General features: G+C 42.2%; 1 protein-coding gene across 5 annotated transcripts in view; it reads left to right on the top strand.

The window, feature by feature from the left end:
* The first annotated feature begins 534 nt into the window (after positions 1-534).
* The window catches only part of TAFA4 (TAFA chemokine like family member 4), an 86,731-nt gene continuing 64,719 nt past the window's right edge, over positions 535-22,546 (top strand). The window contains exons 1-2 of one of the 5 annotated variants that reach the window (XM_052778614.1): positions 1,662-2,742; positions 15,103-15,220. The gene's annotated coding sequence lies outside the window, so the exon portion shown is untranslated. Of the gene's footprint in view, positions 924-1,661; positions 2,743-15,102; positions 15,221-22,546 lie in introns of those variants that run through there. The other 4 variants (XM_052778615.1, XM_052778613.1, XM_052778617.1 and 1 more) reach the window with 4 other exon arrangements.

Below are 22,546 nucleotides of genomic sequence, written 5' to 3'. Positions count from 1 at the left end.
GAATATATCTGTATCATTTATGCAGTGTTAAGTAGTACAAGCCTATTTTTTATTTGAGGGAAGCAGAAAACCTTGCTAATTGCAAAACTGAAAGCTACTCAGCAGCGTTAATATTGTTGGCATGACTGCCAGCTGTGATGATTAGGATGTGTGACAGAGGGAGAGATAATTTGATCACAGGCCTGGGGACTAGAAGCTCCTGTGTCCTGCTCTTTCCCAGTACACCTACGAAGGCAAGGAAAATACAAGGGGAGATTTAGTTCAGCCCCACAATGTCCGCACTTTCTTGGGGGGCGTCCTGCAGGGCACAGCGGATGCCAGAAATAGGTGTGTAACACCAGGTTGCGGAGGGGATGGGAGCTCAGGCCTAGGCATTAAATTGTCAAAGAAAATAGCTTTTTAGGGGGTTAGTAATCAGGTGTGGAGGCACTGCATGTATGATGCTTGTTCCGTGTCATCAGCAAAATGTGGCTTTGGATGTGACTCAGTCACTGTGGGCCAGCAACTGGGAGCCTGAGCCATGGCAAGGTCAGGGGGACCCGCAGAACCCGACATAAAAGAGATGGACTAAAGCATCCGTCCCTCTGCTCGGCTTCCTCATCTGTAAAACAGGAATTGATCAGGAATATCTCGAGGATTTAGAGATATCTGGAGACCGCTTTGGAGGCATTAAAACCAGCGAGCATAATATCTGCATTTCAAAGTACTCTTTGGACATCACTTAATTCATTTTGACAGCAACCCCGTGCAAGCAATGTGGCTGTCTCCATTGTCTGGATGGGAAAACTGAGTCTAAGAGACGGGCCGGAGACAGAGGTGGTTGGGGAGGGAAAGGTGAGCGCAGGATAGCACCAGGTCAGGGGGAGCTGTGAATTCCTGTCTCCCATGGCTCAGCAGCCCGGTTGTAAGAGCACCCACAGCAGGTGAACTGCTCCGTCCACGTGTTCCGGGGGGGTGTTGATCCTACGTAATCCCTGTCTGATGTCCTGGCTAGCCTGCTTTCAACAAATTGTTCCCCAGGCAGCAAGACCAGACCTTTTTCCTGCTGATTTGTGTCTCCTGTCCTCTATATCTTCCCCTTTCCTACCAGTACATCCAGTTCTCTCCCTTTTCCCCAGATCTGCTTCTCACAATCCTTTGTGCAAGCTTGGAGCTCCTTCCCTTCTCTGCCTTTTCTCTGTCCCCTTTTCTAGGCTCTCTAGAGGTCTGGAGGGGTGTTAAGTGTCAGGAGCAGCAGGCAAGAAGGTGGTAGCTCCACATGTAAGGAAGGAGATGGAGAAATGTGATCTGATGCTGTGGGCTTGTTCCCTCCTATTTTGACTGTATTGTAGCTCCTGTTGATTAAAAGAGTGCAGCTGAGTTATGCTAACATGAGATGAGGGAGAGCTAAGGCTGGGGGTTGGGACCCTTTCTTTCCAGCTAAATGAATTTATCCAAGACGTGAGAGTCTGCTACTGTATTATTAATTTACAATGAACTGTGGTGTGAAAGCTACTGAGATTTTTACTGTTTTTCACATGTGCACTAGAAAAGTTGCACATGGACAACTTGAGAGGCAATATGCAATTCCACATCAGTTGCTGATGAGTGATCTCCTGTGATAAAAGTATCCCGCCCCATTCCACAAGGCATATTTTCAGTGGTTCTTCCAATTCAAGGAATGTTTGTCCAGGATGATGATGATTTGTATCACAACAGCATTTAGGGAACGTAGCCAAGATCAGCCTACCGTTGCACTGAGCTCTACGGTCACTTACGGTGAGACACTGCCCTCTCTCACAGAAATGGGACAAATATCTATAGATATTTAAATGCCTGACTCCCACTGAAGCACATATTTGGACATCACCGTTTAAGCAGGCACCAGGGCTTAGAGGAGAAACTGAGGGTGTTAAGTGAGGTGACAAAGGTTGTACAGAAAGTCAGTGGCAGAGCAAGAAGCAGACTCCTTTTCCCAGTGGCTGCTGGAAAGTCTGTCGAAGTGACCCTGGCTTTGTAGCCAGCGAAACACCATCTTTCACTTTTCCCATTTAAACTAAATTTCTGAAGGCGATGATTTATTGATAACCCATAGGACTGCGGAGTACGGGGCAGCAGCGATCAGACATGCGGTAAGAAGCGAAGGGAGGCCGTGGCTCTGACCCTCTGCACCCTTCTCAAGTTGCGGCTGTCTCCAGAAGATGCTGTGAACTCCGGCCCGGAGAAACGTCTCCTTTCTCTCCCCTCAGGCTGAGCAGCGACCACTCGGATGCTGAAATAAGGTCAGGGCTCTGCTAGGCAGTTAAAAGCCCGGGCTGAGCAGGGCGTGCAGCTCTGTCTCCGGAAGGCAGCGCGATCTTCCCCCGCAGCATCCTCGCCGCCCGGAGCGGAGGGAGGAGAGGACACTTCGCCCAAACCAGCTTGAGCTCCGCACTTAACGTGCGCGGTGGAGTCATGTACTGGGGGGGGGAGTGAAGGGAGGGAGCGGGGAGCCCCGCGGAGGTGGGCGAGAGAGCCGAGCCGTAACACCGTGCTTCCTCCCCCGTCTCCGAAGAGGAGGAGTGGGAGGGGAGCTCCAAAGCCACTTCGGGCGATGCGCCGCTACGTGCGGGAGTCTGTGCGGAGCATCCTCCTGGCAGCTTGAACGCCGGGTGCGCTGCCCGCTCTCCCGTGGATGATTCCCACCCTCCTCCTTCCCCACACGCCTGCCCCTGTCTCCGCCGCTTTTCGGCGCAGCCTCTCCTCGGACGAGACGGCGGCCAGGTAAGCGGGACCCGGGGAGCGGAGCTGGGACCGGGGGGGGGTGCGGGCTCGGGCTGCCCAGCCGGGGTTTCCCCGCCGGCTGCCCGGGCTCGGTGCTCGGCGCTGCGCGTCCCGACCGGGCTGGAGGGGAGATCCGTGCCGGGCGGCGAGGGGGGGGAGGCAGCTGGGCTGGGAGAAGCGTGGCTTAATCCGCGATGTAACTTGTATTTAAGAGCGCAATTATCAGGAGCGCGGTAGGTTAGAGTGACTCATCTCTGCCCGAAGTGGCCATCTGGGTCTGGCGGGTTACCCCGGCCGGGAGGCAGTGGGCAGAGCCCCCCCCCCCCCCCCCCCCCCCAACGTTGCCGGCAAGTGTCTGGGATATTTGCGCTTTGAAGTAGGTCTTCAGCGAAACCCTGCGGGCTGGGCAAGCTCTGGCCTTGGGAGCGTGAGTGTCGGTCCGTAATGCTTCAAGTGTTTGAGTTAAATGTATCTATGCACTGGTGTGTGTGTGTGTAATTCATTTACTGCCATAGTTATTCTAGTGATGAGGGTGTCACTAGCAAACAGGCGAGCTTGCTTTGTAGGTATCGCTCTTACTTTTTAATTTTTTTTCCTTTTTAAAAATATTTTTAATTTCAGCTACCAGTTTTATAGCTCCTGAGATACTTCTATTTCCCAGATCTGTTGGTTTCTTGCCACTGGCACTTTTACCTTTTTGAGTGGCAGATCTTGAAGATTTACTTTCTTTAAAATAGAGCTATAACAATACCCACTCCTTCCAGTGAGGCATGTATTATTTCCTGACCCCACCAACTTCACTTTGACCAAAAAAAGCTGAAATAATCACTTAAGAGATGCGACTTTCCCTCTTTCAACAAGTTGTTTTATTCTCTGCTCCAGTAATTTCCTCTAAGACTCACGTTCATTGTCGTTATGTAGATGATGTGGTGATATGCGTGATGTTAAACCTGCAGTCACTGGGGATTAATGCATGGGCATGACATCATCGACAGCCAATGAGGTGGTGGTTTCGGACACGTACTGACCCAAACTGTCTTCCAAACTGATGTGGTGATCCTGCCGTGCTCCCAAAGATAACACAAGTTTGGACAAATAGGGAGGTTTCCTAGCACGGTTTCATTGTCTTTCTCAGTCTTGCGTCCTCCTTCGAGATGGTTCATTAAATAGCCACACGTGTGCGGTCAGTCTGGCTGATCAAAGGTTTCACTTCTTGGGAAGAGATTATTGAAAATGGACATATTAGTTCCCTGGTATAGAGAGAGATGATGTGACTGACCTGGTTGCTGGCAGAATATAAACAGCCAAAGAGTTCTCAGCCCTTGTGGCAGGAAAGCTGCCTGAACAATGTGTTTTAGCACACAGTGGGTTTACCTGTAGTAAATTGCCTCCTTTGCCTTATTGCTTGGAGTAGAGCTGCTCACGTGGAGGTAGGCACAGACTCCGTGTCGGGGGAGTGAGGAGGGAAACTGTGCAGCCAGGTGGATGGATGCTGCTGGAGCTGGTGAGGCACGAAAGCGCGTGTTCCCCCGCTGCGCTAATGGCTCCTGCTGCGCTCTTGCCTTCACCCCAGGACCTCGGTGCGCCCGCGCTGCCAAGGTCTAGCAGGTTTGAAGCCCTTGGCCTCAGTTCCCGTTATATTGCTGTAGGGTTACTCAAAAACTCAGCTGTCTTGAGTAGTTTTTGCAGAATCACAACAGATGTTGCCAAGCACGGTCTGGCTCCTGAAATGTGCATTTCTGAGTTCAGGCTGCCTCTTCTGTCTAATGTTTCCTTAACCTTCATCGTTTTGCAGCAGACTCATTCAAGTCCCCTGCAGGTCAGTCGGGGGCTTCCCTGCAGGCTGTGTGAGACCCTTTGTGTCACTATCACAAATATTTGCACACAAATCACTTATATTAGCTTAAATACTTTCTCTTTGCTAGAGTTCTTAGTGTTGAATGTAAATTGTTGGGTCCAGAGTTCATCCCTGAAGTCTTTTAATATTTTTGTTTGTAATTTATATGTACGTACACACATGTGCTCCCTTAGCAGTGCCATTGCATCGATAGCCATTTACACTGAGGGAACCACATAGAATATTAGCAGTACAAAAACTGACATTCCTCAGAGGTGTGTATGATTCTTACGCCTTCGTTGCCAATAAGACATGACAGGACACATCTAATGAATTACCTTTAAATTAGAAAGCAGTAAACAAGCCATTATTGGATTAGAGAAATATTAAAATTAGAAGAACGTTACCGTCTTTTGATATCCTGTGGCACATTTTTACTAGCTAGGAAATGACACAGGTTACTGCAGAGAGAGAGGGTCTCTAGAGTACTGTAATGATTTTCATCTGTGTGAAACAGATTTTTTTTTAATGCTATTACTTACTATCTTATGTTTAGATGATGCTGTAGCAGATTTCTTTTTTTTTTTTTTTTCCTTCTAGTTTTACATTGATGTTTGCTATCATTTTTCTAAGTGACTTCAGTGCTTGTGGAAGGTACAGGTTTGATGTACTCCGATAGCTAAAAGCTCCTAATTATTGAAGAAAAGCACAGGCAAAATAATACAGGAGGCTTGGTGATAGATTTCAGTCCAATACTGAAGAGCTTTCTGCCTTGCCAGGGTGCAGAGATAGTCTGGGTCCATGCCACTTATTCCATGGCCCCTTTCCTTGGCTGCCTAGAAAAGCTGCTCCAGTTCTGGTAATTCTGGGATATGATTTAAATTGCATAAAAAGATTCCCATTGACTTCACTGAGGTTTATGTAAATTCCTAAGAACTAGATTAAATCCACCAGTTCTCCTGGTTATACATTTCAATGTGCAGGCGTTACCTGGTATTGCCTTCCAGATGTGACTGCTCTAGATTAGATCTGAATTGGCAACCGGTTGGTGGTACTTGTGTGGAGCAGCTCCTGATCTCCCCATGGCAATCCTTTATTAATCTAAGGCCAACACCTGCTGTCCTCTTTCAGGCAAGCTGCCCAATTAAGGACTGGGCTTTGAGTGAAAAGGGCAGAATTTGGCCAGTACTCCTCTAGCGTTAGAAAAAAATGTACATTTAAGAGGTAAACAGTAAAATATTTGATGGAAAGTAGTTAATTCTCAGGTTCATGTAAAATAAAGTTTCTTACGAAATCTTGAAATGGCTGCACTCTTGCAATGCCACCTAACTCTGTTGGCCAATGAAAAATTAAGCTCTTAATCTAGAATTAAACTTGGATTTGTGGGTGCAAAAAACTGTTTTGTTTGCAATATCAATCTTTAGTAACACTCTAAGACAAATCTTTTATCCTTCTTAACTCGCTGTCAATATGAATATGGAGCAATAAGATACCTTGGAGTGCTAAGCCTTATTCCAGTCTCCCGAGGAAAGTCTTAAGTACACTGTTTTGTCCTGGATTTTGGAAGCATATTCAGAATAAAGAGCTCTCCTATACTTATACTTTTCATTCAAGGTATTGGATTTCCTTGTCTCACTCTCACAGTTTATGGCCCTGGGACTCCTTGGCCCCTCTCAAGGACTAGTAGGAGAACTCCCTCAGCATCTCTTTTTCCCTTTGAAAAATTTGAAAACCATCATGCAAGCGGTTGTTTTGAAGCCAGTGCCAACCCTGCAGATCAGAAGATCACAGCACACTTTCACCTGAGGTTAGGCAGTGCGATGTGAGCTGCTTTGCAGTGGCAAAGCATCCTGAATACTTGCAAGCTATGGGGATTTCTGCTGGTCTGTGTCACTGAAGCCTCTTTGCTATTCTAAAGAGGCTTATGAGGAGGAACAAAGGACTGCGGATTTCACCAATTTTGCTTTATTTTATTTTTTTCCAGCAATTATTTTGGAAAGGCTGTGAGCTGAAAGGCTGATTTTCTTGGACTTGGTACAACTGCCAGAGTAAAGCTCAAACGAAGGAAAGTAGTATTAGGCATCTCAGTGACTCAAAAGGTGACCTGTTGTTTTTATTGCCCCTTCTGTTGTGTTTCAATTTCGGTTACACTTTACAGGGAACATCTATGGAATAACAACTCTGGTGGGGTCAGGCCTTCCTCCTCAGAGGATACTTCCCTCTGCACAGCATCAGTACAAGTTTTCTCTCTCCTTCCTTTAAAATAACAGTTGTGTTACGAGTGCTGCGAGTTACAACAAGCAAGGATAAATGTATTAAGGGGCAGCAATCCCAGGTGCAGTGTTACATGATGGTAAAGTTCTGGTTAAAGAACTTAGTCCCCAACCCTTGATGCAGAGCTCTTGCCCCTTTCTGTTCTCCAACCAGCTACTTGCAGAGGACGGCTCAGTCATGCGTTACATCCTTCTGAACTGAAGGACACAGTATAACTGGAGTCAGCCTGGACTTGCTGGTTCTGGAAGCAACTAACCCCTTAAAAGGAGAGAGTAGAACTGTGATTCTTTAGCTCTTAAAGCATTTGTAGGCTTTTTTCCTAGCCTGCAAGAAACTGCTAACTAAACCAGAAACATTTGAATAATGACTGGACACGGATAAACCAGTTAACACGAGTTCTTTTAGCTTTTTAAAACAAATTGCAAATCTCAGGTTCATATTTGCATAATTCAGGTTATTAATTCATGTGTTTGCATTTCCTAAACTGTGTGTCAATTTCCATTTGGTGCAAGTTTCAGAGTGTTAATCTCAGTGTAAAGGGGAAAAGGAGAAAATTTAGTTGTTGTAGGCAGCAGTGAATGGTTAGTGATTTTCCTTTTCAAGAAAATTAAACAAGCTTCTTTTTTTTATGAGTCCTTTCAGTATCACCTCAGGTGTTCAGTGAGAAATTTGGAAATTCTTAATTGATAGGGTACCCAGTCTTTCATATGTGCATCTCTGGGACTTACATATATTGCAAGTTAATAAAGCTTCCAGCATACATTCTGTGCATGTGCAATTAAGGAGTGACTATACTTTGATGTCATTTGCTGTGTTATCTAGATTCCAGTTGTGGGGACGATGGTGTTTCATGTTGTCATATACAAGCGGGAACATCCCTGCATGAGTGAATCTGTTTGAAGGACCAGGCTGTGGCTGTTTTAGTCTAGAGAACATAGTTACCCTCGGATTTCTCTGCTGCTTCCATTATTCAATGAGAATTATGTATGTTTATGATAGTCTGATCAGCAAATAGAAGTGCATTGCAGATGTAGATATATTGTGAAGTACAGCGGTTTACATTAATAGGAAGGATTTATCTTGTTGCAGTATTGAATTTATGATGCTAAGCTGTGATATTTTCCTGTTTCAAAATGTTATATTGCAGTGAGCTGATACCAGGGTGATAAAATAAATGTTTCTTTTTTAATTTAAGCCACTGTAACATGCTAATAATTTTGGAGACAGGAAGAGAAATGCCTTATTTCAGAAATGAATATAATGCATCTGTATTACAATTTCCTAGCAAAATTTATTTAACTTAGACTCCTAAATGAAACTTGTTGTTTTGTTTAAATTATTAAACAGATGTGGTTGAGGTCTTTAATGGAAGTATGCTTTCGGACACAAGCCGTGGGGTTAATATGCCCTGCTTAAATTAGTCTTTGGGACTTTTTGTTCCCTATAATTCTGAAAAGGAAATAGAGAAGCTATAGTTGCTGGTGATGGTCCCTTCACCGGGCATTCAGGCAGCCCACACCTCTTGCTGGTTTTCTTCCAGTTTCCGGGCAAATACTCAGCAGATAGGGTTACTAGGAAGGAAGCAGGGGTCATCTCTTCTGCATTGCTGTTATCTCCTCTTCTGGCCATTGCCAGGGACTGTGGCAATGCCAGGGCTGTATTCAGGATATCCATTTGCCCTGTTCCTAGAAAATGCGGCAGACTGTGAAGGAAATCTTCATGATGCCCCACAGCTCTCTTCCACTGCCACCTGCGCACTACGTACATCAGCTCCTGGGAGGAACCAGGTGAGCCTTCCCCCGTACTGCTCAGATACGCTCCCTGGATTTTGCCTTGTCGAGCACGCAGGGAAAGGGATTCTCGTCAGCCACACTCGTACAGCTGAGAAGAGAGAAGGCTGTTGCGGCTGGTCTGCTCCGAAACCCGGCCCTGGGGCCACAGCACTGCTTCCTCCCCAAGGAAAACAGGGATGCAGTGAGCCAGTGAATTTAATGTTGGTCAGCTGGCATTGTTGTTACGAGGCTAAACCTTTTCCTCTTTGTATATGTGCAGCTGTGCCTCACTCCATGAGTGTTTTATGGATTTCACTGGAATTGGCCCAGCATGAATACAGGTAGCTGTAAAAGACTGATCCTGACTGTCTGGTAGGCTGCTGTTGACTGCATTACTATTTGTACTGAGCACTGTCAGTTTAATGACTGTGAAGCACCACGGTTAGAAGTCAAGTGCTATAAAATTTTCCCCAAACACACATCTACAGCAGTGAGTGGACTTGCACATAAAATAGGCCATTGAATCTGAAAAAAGGATTAGTAATTTTGTGGAATATAGAAAGATTGTTGTCGTTGTGTATTCCTGTTACATTACTCAGTTAAACAGTGTCTCTGAACCTTTGAGTTAATATCCATTATTTGGAAGAATATCAGAGAGTATTTGACATTGGCTTGTTTAGCTGAAAGGTACTGGAGTAACAGTTTAACTATGGAAATACTTACCAGTTATATGGTGTATAGGCTTAACCAGGGCTGAAGGGGGAAAAAGCAAAATAATTATTTTAGTACTAAATTATCCCCATATTTTTGGTGTGCTGCTAAAATGATTCATTCTGCTTTTGTTTAATGAGAGATCTGTTTCTGTTCAGGGACCATTAAAAGAACAAAATTTTATTAGAAAAAGTTACTTTTAAAAACCTGCACTGATTCCCTTAATTTAAGAAAGTACTGGTTAAAAAGGATTCCCCTCCTTTTCTACATCAAATTGACATGGAGGGATGGATCTGAGGTGAAGCGGAGCAATTTCTGGCAGAATTAGTGTAACCTTCCACCTGAGAAATGAATAGGTTCATTTGGTTTGGTAAGCGTTAGAAATTAATTGGTATTGAGCTTATCCACATATTAATAGCATTTCACTCCAGAACATTTCCTTCCTGTAGATGTTTCTAATGTATTTTTGTGATATATATTTCGTTTTAACAATAGAATAGACATGGAAGCCCTAAACCTTTAAGAATAATTACTGTTTGTAACTCTGAAAAAGGTGCAGCAACTTTAAATACAATTACTTACTCTGCCAATGTGCATCATTCACCTACGACACGCTTCAGGTTATGCTTGCTCTCTACTTGCACCCCAGACTGAGATGAGTTGTGTTGTCGAGTAGATGTATGGGTAGCTGCATTCACTCAGCTTCTTTGCAGACGTCTGTAGGAATGAGAAGGAAAACAGATATTTTCAGCCAAACTCTTGGTTTTTTGCATGTGTTTTTTACACATTCTTCTTCTTGAACAGAATCTTCAGCAACAAGTAAACTATTACTGTTAAATCTTGCTTGGAAATGTAGTGGAGACTGGCAGCTATTTGTAATTAGCATATTTGGAATATATATAATTGTATTATGGCTGAAAACTTGATACACCTTCCATGTTTTCCTTGTCTAAGAGGAAAAATAAAGACTGAATAAAGCCAAACTGGTCTTCTTTTAAATGCTTTTTTCTGCAGAAGTAACATCTTCTCTTACAGTTAATGAGCATTGTTGTCTTTTGTTTAAATTCTTTGTTACAGAGGCTTAGAGCAAGAGGGCTTTGATAATAAAAAGGCCTTCTCTGGAATGTCTGTCTGATAATAGTCTGTAAGATTTAAGAATAATACTGTAAAAATAATTGGCTTTCAAATGAATAATTGTGTATAACTAATTGGAGGGCAAATGGAAAATCTGCATCCTCCAAACAAATATAGTGTGTCTCTTTAAATATCCAAACACTTTTTCCTTCTATTTTTCCACCCTCAAGACAAAAATAATATCAAATCTCATTCAGGTTGTACTTAAATATGACCAAACTGATAATTACATTATTATAGAGAAGGGCAGGATAGCTGGAGGATATGTACAAGGTGCATTAGTACTGCAAATAGAAGCTGATTTACTTATTGATAGTAGAGACACGTTTTAGTCACTTTATAGAATTAACAATTGATCAGCTTGTTAGGTTCTAGTTCTTCATAAGCACAGCATGTTTATTCATTATTGTCATTACATGGTGCAAGCAGCTGAGGTCATGATTAGCAAGGCAAAATCTAAAAATATTTAAACTTGCTTAAATACAACTTTTGCAACAGGCAGTTTTTGAGCAATGCACCGATTCCCACTTTTTCTGAAATAAATACAACTTATACCTGCCTGGTTAATTTGCATTTCATTTATGTTTTTCAGAACCATCAGACCTATTTGTTTTCCAAATGCCAGTGATTCAGGCTTGTAAAAGTGTAATAAGATGGGCAACATAAAAGCATTACTTTCAAATTGCCTTGGTCACTGTAAATATATATCGATATATAGTATTGCAACTGATAAACTAAACACGCTGCTGGAGGAGAATGGAAAGATGTTATTCCAATAAATATATTCATGATTGTTTGTTACTAAGCGTAAGTTATATTTTCTAAATCAGCATTGACTTAAGCTTGAGCAAACTCGATAGCAAAAATTCCCACAGAGGCTTCTCCTGCTACATATGACTAATATATTAAAGAAGATAAATAGTCATTTTTAAAATTTATTACACAGTAGGATTGAACACAAGAGGAAACCATTTTACAAATCTGAAAGTTAAGGTCACCCTGAGAAGAAAAGGACACTTAAGATGACTAGAAAAAGTCTGCTTCCTCAAGAAATTGAGATTCAAAGTTTATTCTTTTCTCAGTGTCTTTTATAAAGCTTTAGAATCCCAAGTGTAAAACCAGAGTCTGTTTTGATGTGCAAATATTTCAAAACTGTGTAGTGGATAGGCGTTTAGACACTTGCTTCTAACCAGTGCTACAGATTAACTTCCAGTCTCTTAATTCATTATGGACTATGAAGCTTTTTGATAGTAGTTTTTATAACACAATTCAGTATTAGGGATGAACTCTTTAAAATATTTCATTGAACTCTTCTAATAGTTTTTAATTGTTTTCTCCCTTTTCCTTTTCTATTTATAAGCTTTTTTTAAAGAATCCATTATGTATACTTTAGTCATACTGAACACCATTAAGCTTTTGGTTCATAATTCAGACTTCTAGGAATATGAAAATGTGCTCAATAGCATTTTCTTAGGGCTTGTTAAAAAGTTAATGAATTATTTTTCTATTAGGCTGTCTTATCTTAGCTAATACTGCTCGCTTGTTTGAGCTGTAGCAAATCAGGACAACATTGATTTTCTTTAAGAGATGAATAATGAAAGATCTACATTCCTAAATATGTAGATAAAGATAAGTGACTTAATTAAAAAATTATCAGTGGAAGTAGTAAGATGAATTAGCTGGTTTAATTTGTTGTATATGTCAATATGCTGTAACATAACCTGGAGTATTACATAAAATCCAGTTATGATATCCTTTTATTTAATTTCCAGTGTGATTACACATTGCCTTCAGTTGCTTATTCTTTTGAAATTGCTCATCTATTGGGAATGTTAAATTCTTGGAACTGTCTGCCCCAACTTCAGCTTACGTAGGCCTTGACTCTTCAGATGTTTAATGTCCGGTGCAATGCAGCCTGATGAAAATAGTCCCACTCTGATCAATAGTAATGTTTACAGGCTTTGTCTTCAGTGGTGGAAGTCAAGTTACGAGCCTGATTGTTTTTCCAGTGACTGGCAAATTCTGCTCTTTGATCACATGTGCTATGAATATCAGAGCCGGCAAAATTCCAGACTAAATTGCTTACTGTTCTTTTGACTAGCTTTACAAATTATACATGACGAAAAAAGGACATCTCGGAGCCTCTGTCTTTCATCCAATGTTGCTTTTGATATCCTGTAGATCTCATCAGGGCACACAGTATAGAGGAGGAGCTGCTCTATTAAGACATGGTAGTTGATCTTATTAAAGGAGGAGATAAACAGCCTTCTGCTGGAAGGGCTGCTCTGTGTCGCAAACTTTTTGGGGTTTTTTTGGTCTCGCATAATAGAGCAAGCACGCACACAAGTTCCACTTGTGGATTCCCTGGTGGGAATAATTACGTATATAGTACTGTGACATGAATAAGACTTTCATGATTCTCATGCTTAAATTCTAAGTGACTCCCAAGTCATGCTGGTTTTCAGGCTAGAAGATCCTGTTTTTCAGAATATATTTTCTCAAAACTCAGTGCAGCTACAAATACATCGTCTGACAAGCATGGCTGAGCTTCTGCTTCAGGTCCTTGGGTCACTGCCTTTCTGTTGCAAATGCATTGTCCAATGGTTGTTTTGAAGGTTAGTTATTCTATCTTTTCTAGACATCTCCATTAGCTTTCTAGGTTAAGACAACAGCTGGTTCACAAAGATTTTCAGATTTTGCCTTCTGCTAATGCTAGACTCATGGCTGTCCTGTTTGCAGTAATTCAGTTGGGTGATGAGAAAGAGCGGTATGCTGTAGGTAGGCCATACTTACAATGGGAAAGGATTGGAGACGCTTCATAAAATCTCTGGGTAAGGTATTGGTTGGTAGATAGGACATGAGCTGAGAAGTCTTGTTAGGATGTCTCTATAGAGCTTCCATGGGATGGTTTGACAACACAGTGTGTGATTTGGGCAGACAAATTTTACTCTTTGAGATTCTTCCCAGCAACGCCTTGCCAAACTGTGAAGCATCAAGGAAGATAGACTGGTGCTTCAGGCTTTACTTTGTTTTATCTCGTTTTATTCATTTTGTCTTGCTTCAGCTTTTGATTAAACATAATACTTGTGTCAGTGAAATGAGTAGCAAACACCTGCCACATTATGGATTGTGCTATGTTAGGAGTAACAAATGGGAGCCAGTGTTTCTCATTCAGAAGAGGAAGACTGCCAGAATCAAAGGTGTAAATAAGAGCCAAGGAAAATTAACTGCAAACCTGTCAAGTCTGGTCTGTCTTTATTTTTATTACATGGTGCTCAGCAGATCTTTCTTAGAGATGTTTTAAAAAAAAAAAATCCTGCTCCTTGTGTGAATTCAGCTGAAACTTACCCAGTCATAGTGGAGATACTGTTACTGGTCTTCTGTACCAAGGGATCAACTTCTGGATTTTTGCTTTCACTCTGAAATGTTTTTGGTCAACACTGTACAACACACAGAGAGACAGGACATGGCTGTGGTTCTGTGCTTTGGGACATGTGTCTCAGGAGACAGGTGGGCCAGAGGTCTCTGATGGATGAAAGCTCCAAGGGAGCCCAGATAACCTACAGCTGTGTCTAGACTGTTGCAATGGAGCTTAAGCTGGACTTAAGCACGGTATTCAGAGAGCTCTGCTAACTTAGCATAGATCCAAGCACAGGGCAACAATGACAGCCTGCTATCTCCTCAGTGCAGCACTTATGCTTCTAGCCTGAATGCTGACAAATAACAGGTGGGTCTTGGCTCTTCGTGTGACAGCCAGCCTGCTCTTGATCTCTCCCTGCACTTCTGGGTCTCTGTTGGAAGAGGACGCACTGTTGTTGACTGATCAATTTGACCCTAACTCCTCCTGAGTGGAGAACAGGAAGCTTCCGAAAGTAATACTTCCCAGTTAGGGTGACTATCATAGGAATATTCCATTATTAAATTAGAAATTATTCATATTCTTGAAGACCAGATGTTGAGACCTTCAGGTTAAAAAGGCAATAGATTATTTATGCGATACTGCTGTTCTCAGGTAATAAGTTGGATGGTGCTATTATAAGCAGAGAAATAATTGGGAATTCTTGTACATTTGAGTAGTCAAATTAAAAAGGACAAAATCATGGTTTAAGAAACCGTCTTTGGCTGGAGTGCAAAAATAACTTAAAATGATAAACCACACCCCAGACTGGCCACTTATTCCGTTTTACACAGTAGTGTCAGTATACCAAGCGAGTTATGCTGTCTTTCTGACATACAGATGCTATAAAACACTTCATGCTCACAAATGCCTCCTCAAAATCGTACAATCTGAATGAAGCTGAACAGACAAGTACCCAAGTATTTATTCTATTGGCTCAAAGCCATCATCTTAGAAAAAGGACCAGAAGGGTAAAATAAGGGCGCTTGCACTCTCTCAAAAAATCTCCTTTGGGTGCTCACCAAACAGTATCTGTCAGCAGAGAAGGGAATTTTAACCATTTTCTGTGAATTTTAGGGGAGGATAGAGGTGGGCAGGACTTCATCCCTGGTTGAAAAACAAAGTATTAGACTAAATGGGCAGTAGATAGCTATGTGAACACAAGTGGGGTTTGCCTGAAACAGTGCAAGACACAGCTTTAAATTAAAAGTCTGTATCTTTCTTTTTGGATGCAGTGGTACCCTCTGGTGAGTGAAGGTTCGGTTACCTGCAGCCTCTCTTGCTAATCTTGGCCAAAACGCTTGTCACTTTCGAGAAAGGGGTTTCGCTTGGAGAGGGGAAAATATAAATCCAGTAAGTGATTTTTCCATATCCCCCCCTTTTTTTTCTTAATTAGTGTTGCTGTTTTGCATTTAATTAGTGACCAGTATTAAAGTAAAAGGCTTAACAAATTCCTGCTGTGGTCCCTGAGATGTAGCACGTTTTTAATAACAGCAGTTTTTAATCTAAACCAGTCCTGTGACTGTCTTTGCTAATGGCCTTCTTTCAGTTTGCGTGGCTGTCTTGCCTATTGCCAGGCTATGGGAATGCTTTGTGCAATAACCCTAGAATTTGAATCAATGGTGCAACCACTCCATAGGCCTCTTTAAAAATGTAACTCACAGTGCAGGAAACTCAGATGGGAACAGTTAAAGTGAGAGAGTTTCACTTTTGTGTTCCAGTTCATCAATCTTTAAAGAGACACTAGTAGGTCAAATGGGTCTAACTGATCGATTTACAAGAAGAATTCCTTTTAAAAGTGAATCACAATTCATCTCCAATGGGCAATTGAAAAAATAATAAAAAAAAAAATGCAGCCACTGGGGTCCTGGTGGGGGAGTACTTAATTAGCTCAGCCCCTCACACACTCTTTAGTTAGTCGTCCCTTAGAATCCATAATCTAGTCTGTTCTGTTTTTTACAGCCCATTACATTTTTGTTCAGTTAGCTCTTACTGGATCTGAGTACTTGTATTTGACTAATGCCTACCATCAAGAAGGGCATCCCTTCTTGGCTTTGAGGACAGGTTCCCTGCAATGTGATAACAACAAAGCATGTCTCTGTCTCCCAGTCTTCTTACCAAAAAGGCTGCTTGCTACTTAACTGCACCTTCGGAGCACACACAGGACATTGCCTGGTCACCACCCCAAAAGGCAAATACCTGTTGAACAGCAGTTCAACAACAGCACAACAGAATAACAGCAGTTGTCTCAGGATCTAGCGAAGTGCTTATGATTGATCTTGTTTTCCTGTAAAGATGACTGCATTTGAGTTACAACCAGCGTACTAGTAAAGGTGTACGTGGTAATAGGGTGGAAGTAAATGAGGCATGTTGAGGGTGTATTTTCATGGGATTATTGGTGGGGAAAACTTCTGGAAAGTTGTATGTGAGATGAAGGGTCTCTGTTTAGTTGTCTATCTGAAATCACAGAAAGGCGGTATGTGCTGAGACATTTCATACATGCTTTTAATTCTAATATGATTAAAATTTGGAGATTGCTCTCTTGTAGTTAGGTTCGAGTACTGTTTCCCCCAGGACAGTATTCACAGTTCATTTACTCAAAAATGGAAAAATGTGTATTGTGGGCATCTGAAAGACAAGATTCTGTGAATAGTCAGAGATCAGAGAAATGGAAGACTCCTGCAATCTGTTTCTTTAAAAAAAAAAAAAAAAATTCAGCACAAGTAGCTGAGTGACCACCCAAGGTGGTTGAAAATATTGGTTCTTATTCAGATGCCAATATCCATAACATCACACAAGCTCAGGAAGCACAATCCACAGAAAGAGAAATGTCGGTTGTTTTCTTTAGCTCTGCCATTGTAAGCATGAGTGCAGACAAATTATATCTGGAGGAGGTGAGGGGAAACAACTGCCAATATGGACTAAACCTGGAGGCTGTGGTAAAAGGACAGTGCTCTAGAAAACAGAAGGCAGAGAAAATCTGCAGAGGGAGATTTGGAAGGGGAAGAGCAGGGCAGTGCTGGCTGTGACAAGGTGGATAAGTCAATCAGCACTCAGCTTGGTGGGTGACTATCTGTGGCAGGCTTTGTGGAAAAATATTAAGTATGGCCCAGTTTTTCATATTTTGTTTCCCCACCTCTCTGGCAAACAATATCTCATTGTTAAGAGTGAACTGAATGTGCCACCAAGTTAACTTTTTTTCTATGAATCTTGAGATTTCTTTTCATAAAGTCCCAGTTTCCTGGATGAAAATAATTGGAGGAGATTTTTATTTTCTGTTTTCTAATTATTTTTAAGAGAGTTAATAGCTCTCTAGTGGTGATGAAAAGCTGATTAAAAGCTGATTCTTGTCTACCCTGAAAATAAACAAACAATCAACAATTTATTACTTTCAACAGATCTCACATCTTTAAGGCAATCATAATTGCCTTCTAGTGAGGCAGGGAAAGTGGGGGGATCTCATACTTCATTTCCAACCCTGAGCATTTCAAAGCATAATCAAAATTATGCCACTTACTCTCCCCCCAGCTCCTCCCATCAATCATGCACATGGTTATGTTATCATTAAGTGGCTTGTGCACGACGGAAGGGACAACAGAAAGACAAAAATCCATCCTAGGCAGATTGGGAACTGAAAGCCTAAAGTTCAGCCTTCTCTGAGCTTTGTGAAAAGAATTTTTTTTTTTTTTAAACAAATAAAGAAGAAAGTTTCTAGCTTTAGCCATGAAGAAGACATGCTGTTACTCATTCAAAGTTTGGCTGTGGTCTTACTTCAGTCAGAGTAACTGATTGAGGCTCCTGTATGGAAACATGTTACTTCAGCTGACAGGTACTGGAAGGAGGACCCTCTGACAGTTCAGGTGCTTGAGGGAGAAACACCATGCTAACACCTTCTCTTACTGTTCCTGAAGAGCAGTATCAGCTTGTTGTGGCTGCTGCTGTCCTGTCTTGATAGTGCAGGGACAAGAAGGTGTTTAGGACTTAGCAATCCCTCAGCACCTTTGGAGGTTTGCTCCTTTTTCATTGCAACAGTAGCCAGAGGTCTATCTGGCTTTCTCATGCCTGTGAAGGTATGAAAACAGCAGCCAGCAGACGATAAACCTGCTCTAAACAAGGAGACCTTTTTTCACCATTGATCAATATGTGACTCAGGTGGGATCTCTTTCCCTGTCTGCCAGCCATTCTCTTGATGCTTACACACATGCTGCTGCCAAGCAGGTGGACATCCCAGAGGAGGCAGGGAGAGATGCTATGCAAACAAGAAACAGAGGGCTGAGAATGGACAGGGAAGGAGGTCTGAAGGATTGGGCTGGGAGAGGAAAGGATGAAGGAAATCCCTTCTAGAGATGAGGAGGCAAAATGTAATTTATGGGACTCCTGAAATTCTCTTGCATCAGGGCATGCAGTAGCTGGTACTGCTGGAAATGAAAATACCTGAGAGAGAGTGTTACCTTATGTATTCATATTGGAATTTGGAATTTTCTGGTTACAAGGAGAAAGACAAGGGCCTGCAGGAGAGAGGTAGAGTCACACCATGTACATGTCAGTGGTCTGCCAGGGCAACCAAACCAGCTAGGGCATGCTGCTTACACATCAAAAATGATACATCTTTCTGAGATCTGTCCACTTTCTAAATTTGCTTCTTCTTCTGGCAATGTAATATTGATTCCAGGGCCACAGGACCAATGGCTCAGGAGATAAACAACAGATATATATCTCTGATCATTCTTCTTCTTGACTCAGTAGTAGGCTGCTGTCAGGAATTAGAAAACCTTATATGACTCCTGGTACCTGAAGAGCACAATACAAACAGTGTATAGCTACAGCCTCACCCAGGTCTCTCAAACTCAGTGAAAGATAACCCAACTGTGCAATGCCTATACTGTGACTGCAGTGCTCCAGTTAGCTCCAGACAAGCAGATACTTCTCCATGGTACAATGTTGAGCAGAGATCAGAGTTCAGGACTCAAGACCAGTGTCATCAGTGTTGGAATAGGAATTAAGTTATCCCTAGCTCAGACAGGGCTGCGTACAATGCGGGTGCACTCTGTGTGATGGTCAGTACTTCTATCCAGCATGATGTTGCCAAACCATAGAAAAGCAAATAGAACTTTGAGATTGGTTCTGAATATGCTTTTGTCCGTTTAACTAGGATCAAGACTGAACAAGATTGGGTTCTCCTTTAAAGCGCAATTGTTTATTGACCCAATTCCAAGTCTTCATGCCATACAAATGCCTTGCTAGCTTATTAGCGGTATTTTGCCTCTGTCATTCAATTACAGAAAATGAGGAATGATATTACAACCCCCCCCCCCCCTTTTTTTTTTTCTTTAGTAACAGTTCCTGAACTGATGGGTCAGGTACCTGGTTCTGGAATTTTCCTACTCAGTAGAGTGATGATTTTTTAAAAATATCTTGAGGAGTAGGCTCTGATAAGCAAACAATGTTTTCTAACACTGAGTAAAAAGCTTGTCCCATATCATGAAAGTCAAGTGACAAAACAAGATCAAGAAGCTGGATTATAGCTCTTTGGTCTGTGCCTCTCCCCTCCTGTGCAAGTTTTGTTCTTCACTATTGCCACAGGAGATTTTATATGCTTGGGGCAGAATTTTCAACCAATCCCAAGATGACAGTGTTATCTTTGTACAAAAATGGGAATATAAAAAATGTTACCTTTCAATTTACTAGTAGTTATCCTACGTACTACCCCGAGACTGACAAAGAGAACAGAGATAGCACACAACAAGATATTTTGCTATTGGCTTATGTAGTTGATAACAAAGGTGCTAAAAATGTGTGTTCAGCCCATAATTACGCTTCTGGAAATTTAGTGCTGTATTTATGAAATGCTTTTCCTTAGAATCTTTTAACAATTAGCTAATGAGTCCCAAGTGGAACAATTATCCCATATACCCAGACAGTTGGGATTCTTCATCAGCCAATGTGCATCCACAGCTCATAAAGCATGTTTGTGTTCTAAAAGCAAAACTAGCTTTCCTCTTGGAACGTTTCATGAATTCAAACAAAAGCAGAGACCAGATTACATTGGTGAGATGGAAATGGACAGCCCCTGTTGCAGTCAGGGCCTAATACAGCTTAGGGATAATGAGCGGACATGCTGTAACTATTTACTGTGACTGAGGTGTTTTGGGGAATAATAAGAGAATACAGTATTCTAATGCAGTAGAATCAGAAAGAACCAAATTTGGTTGCATAAGGACCCTGAGAACCACCAGAAAGATATCTAAATATAACACAAGCTGACCCTGTCTGCATGAAAAAAAATCAATACGTGTAGGAGGTATTTTCAGTTTCTTTCTGCCACAATTCTCCTCCGCTAACCTCTGACTTGATGACTGTCTGTGGTCAGGGTACTGAGGATGACACCGTGAACATCGACTATTTACCTCACATTTATATTCCAGTGCTTTTTTTGCTCCAAGGCATAAAGGAGATGTAGTCCTGTTACAGAACCTGAGCAAACATGTAATCCAACCCTATGGATGGAGAAGGAAGCCTTGAACGTCCCATAGGCATTCAGCCAATTTTGAAAAAACCTCCATCAAAGCAGTCTCCATGAGTTTTTTGAGCAGCTTGTACCACTAGTTTCCCACACTTAGATACAGAAAGTTTCTCCTCATGCACCTACCAAATTACCTTTGCAAGACACTTCATTTATTTTTATGCTATTTGCGGTAGCTACAGAGAACCACTTCTTTAAATCATGCCCCTCTTCAAGGAGACAGCATGTCTCCAATAAACTCTTTTCTTGCCTAAACAAACACAGCTACTTCAAACTTGCTCTACTGCTCGCACTTGCTGAATCTCTTAATTTTCATGATTAAATTGGGATTGCCTCTTATTCTTAGTTTGAATGGTCACCTGTAGTCAGTGATCATCTACTTGCATGTGAGCCCTGGGCTGGCCACCAAGCACGCAGAACAGGTCTGGGACCTCCCAGTGCATTATCCAGAGGCACAAACTGACATGAGGTCCCCTCCTCCATCCCTTCCTTCCCTCCCCCAAGCAATCTCTGCAAAATAACCTACCAGCTCACCTGGTGAGTGGGAAGAAAGGTGAGTGACCTGCTCTATAGCAGGTCAGTTATCTTTTCCTTCCATGGGAGAAATGAAATTCTTCATCAATTCAGGGTATAGAAAACAGTGTCTTATCGCTTGAGATAATCTGTGCAACAACTTTAATGCTTTCCTACCTGGCAGGCAAAGTTTACAGTAGGGGGAAATGCATATTTGCCATGTCTGAAACATCGTGCTGCAGAGATTTCCTTCAAAGACGGTTCTCTCCACATTTTTTGGCGTGCTGCCTGCTTTACATGAGTACTGCTCTGCTTCTTGGAGGTCAGTTGGGAGTGGAGCGGGGCACTGTCTCTGCTCTGCCTCCTCTTTGAACAAGGTTGAAGCAATTCCTGTGCTTCCTTGAACGCAGTGCCTGCAAGTCTGCCCATCTCTTAAGTAGGCCATACACCAGGGGGTAGGGAAGATTTTGAGCTCTAGTGAGGGACTGAAAGAACCTGGATAATCACAATGAAAAATTCTCTCTGATAAATGTAGTTGAAACGCTGGGCTGTAATAAGGAGATATACTATGTTGGCTGCCCAAGTTGGGAAGTCTGTTTGTGCAACCTTAAAAATGAAACCTTGAGGCGATACTTACCTCTTCAGGAGTTTACTTTGGCAGAAGAGTTCTTTGTAGGATGGTGATGAATAATAAATAATGCTGTATGGAGAAAAGGGTCTATTCTACCTCTACTTTACCGCTAGAATAGCTGTACTTTACTCTCTGGGCAGTCCTGTTGGTCTGGGTGGAATTTTTCCTGGAGGCAAGAAGTGGACTCAGTTTGAGTTGAGAGAGCAGGTCCTAAAACATTTTCCTAAAAATTAATTTTCTAAATGAGATACTATTTAATTTAGGTGATCCTCTCACACATAGAGATTATACTTTTGAACTGCAAGTGATCGGTTACTTGTGTCAGCATAACTCATATGCTTCATTTGCAAGATGACTACTTCTTGCCACATAAATACACTTGAAGGCTGTGAGTTCTGGTAACCAGAGGTCCCTGGAATATACACTGGAGTTAGTGCACATGAAGAGGCTATTGTTCCGTTGCCTGGAGGGGACCTGAACTAGCCCCTGTAGTTTGCATTGCATTAGTTTCTGAGTAGACGCCTGACTTGTTCTGCCTCAGTAGAGGAAGCAACAGCCTCGATTTCAAACTCCTCCTTACACTGTGTGAACTTGAGCTCTTCTGGCAGTCCTTTAGTTCTCACCTTCAGTCCCTTGCTTGAATTTGTTTTCTGATTCTGTGCACTGCTGTTACTGCTTCTTTGTGATCTGAGCTCCACTGGATTAAACTTGGAGGCCACAAATTCTCACTTAAAATGAGTCCAACTGAAAAAGGCTTTCCAACAGAACATCCACCCAACTCACTATTTTCACTCTGGCACAATTAACTGAAGAAGGCTACGGTGACTGGGGCAGAGAATTAGGGTGGCTTAGGCATATTTTTGCAGTCCTCTCAGCACATCCTCTTAACATGCCCACAACGGATGGAAGGTTTGTTGTCATCTCTAAAGGAGACAGTGAAGACAGATATACCCTAAAGAATGCCAAGTGCTGGTGAAGACAGACACATTTCCCCCAAAACACATGGCACATA

Source organism: Harpia harpyja, chromosome Z (assembly GCF_026419915.1).
Source record: "Harpia harpyja isolate bHarHar1 chromosome Z, bHarHar1 primary haplotype, whole genome shotgun sequence".
NCBI lineage: Eukaryota > Metazoa > Chordata > Aves > Accipitriformes > Accipitridae > Harpia > Harpia harpyja.
The sequence above is the reverse complement of the archived record's forward strand: the minus strand, read 5'-3'. Positions and strand labels throughout refer to the sequence as shown.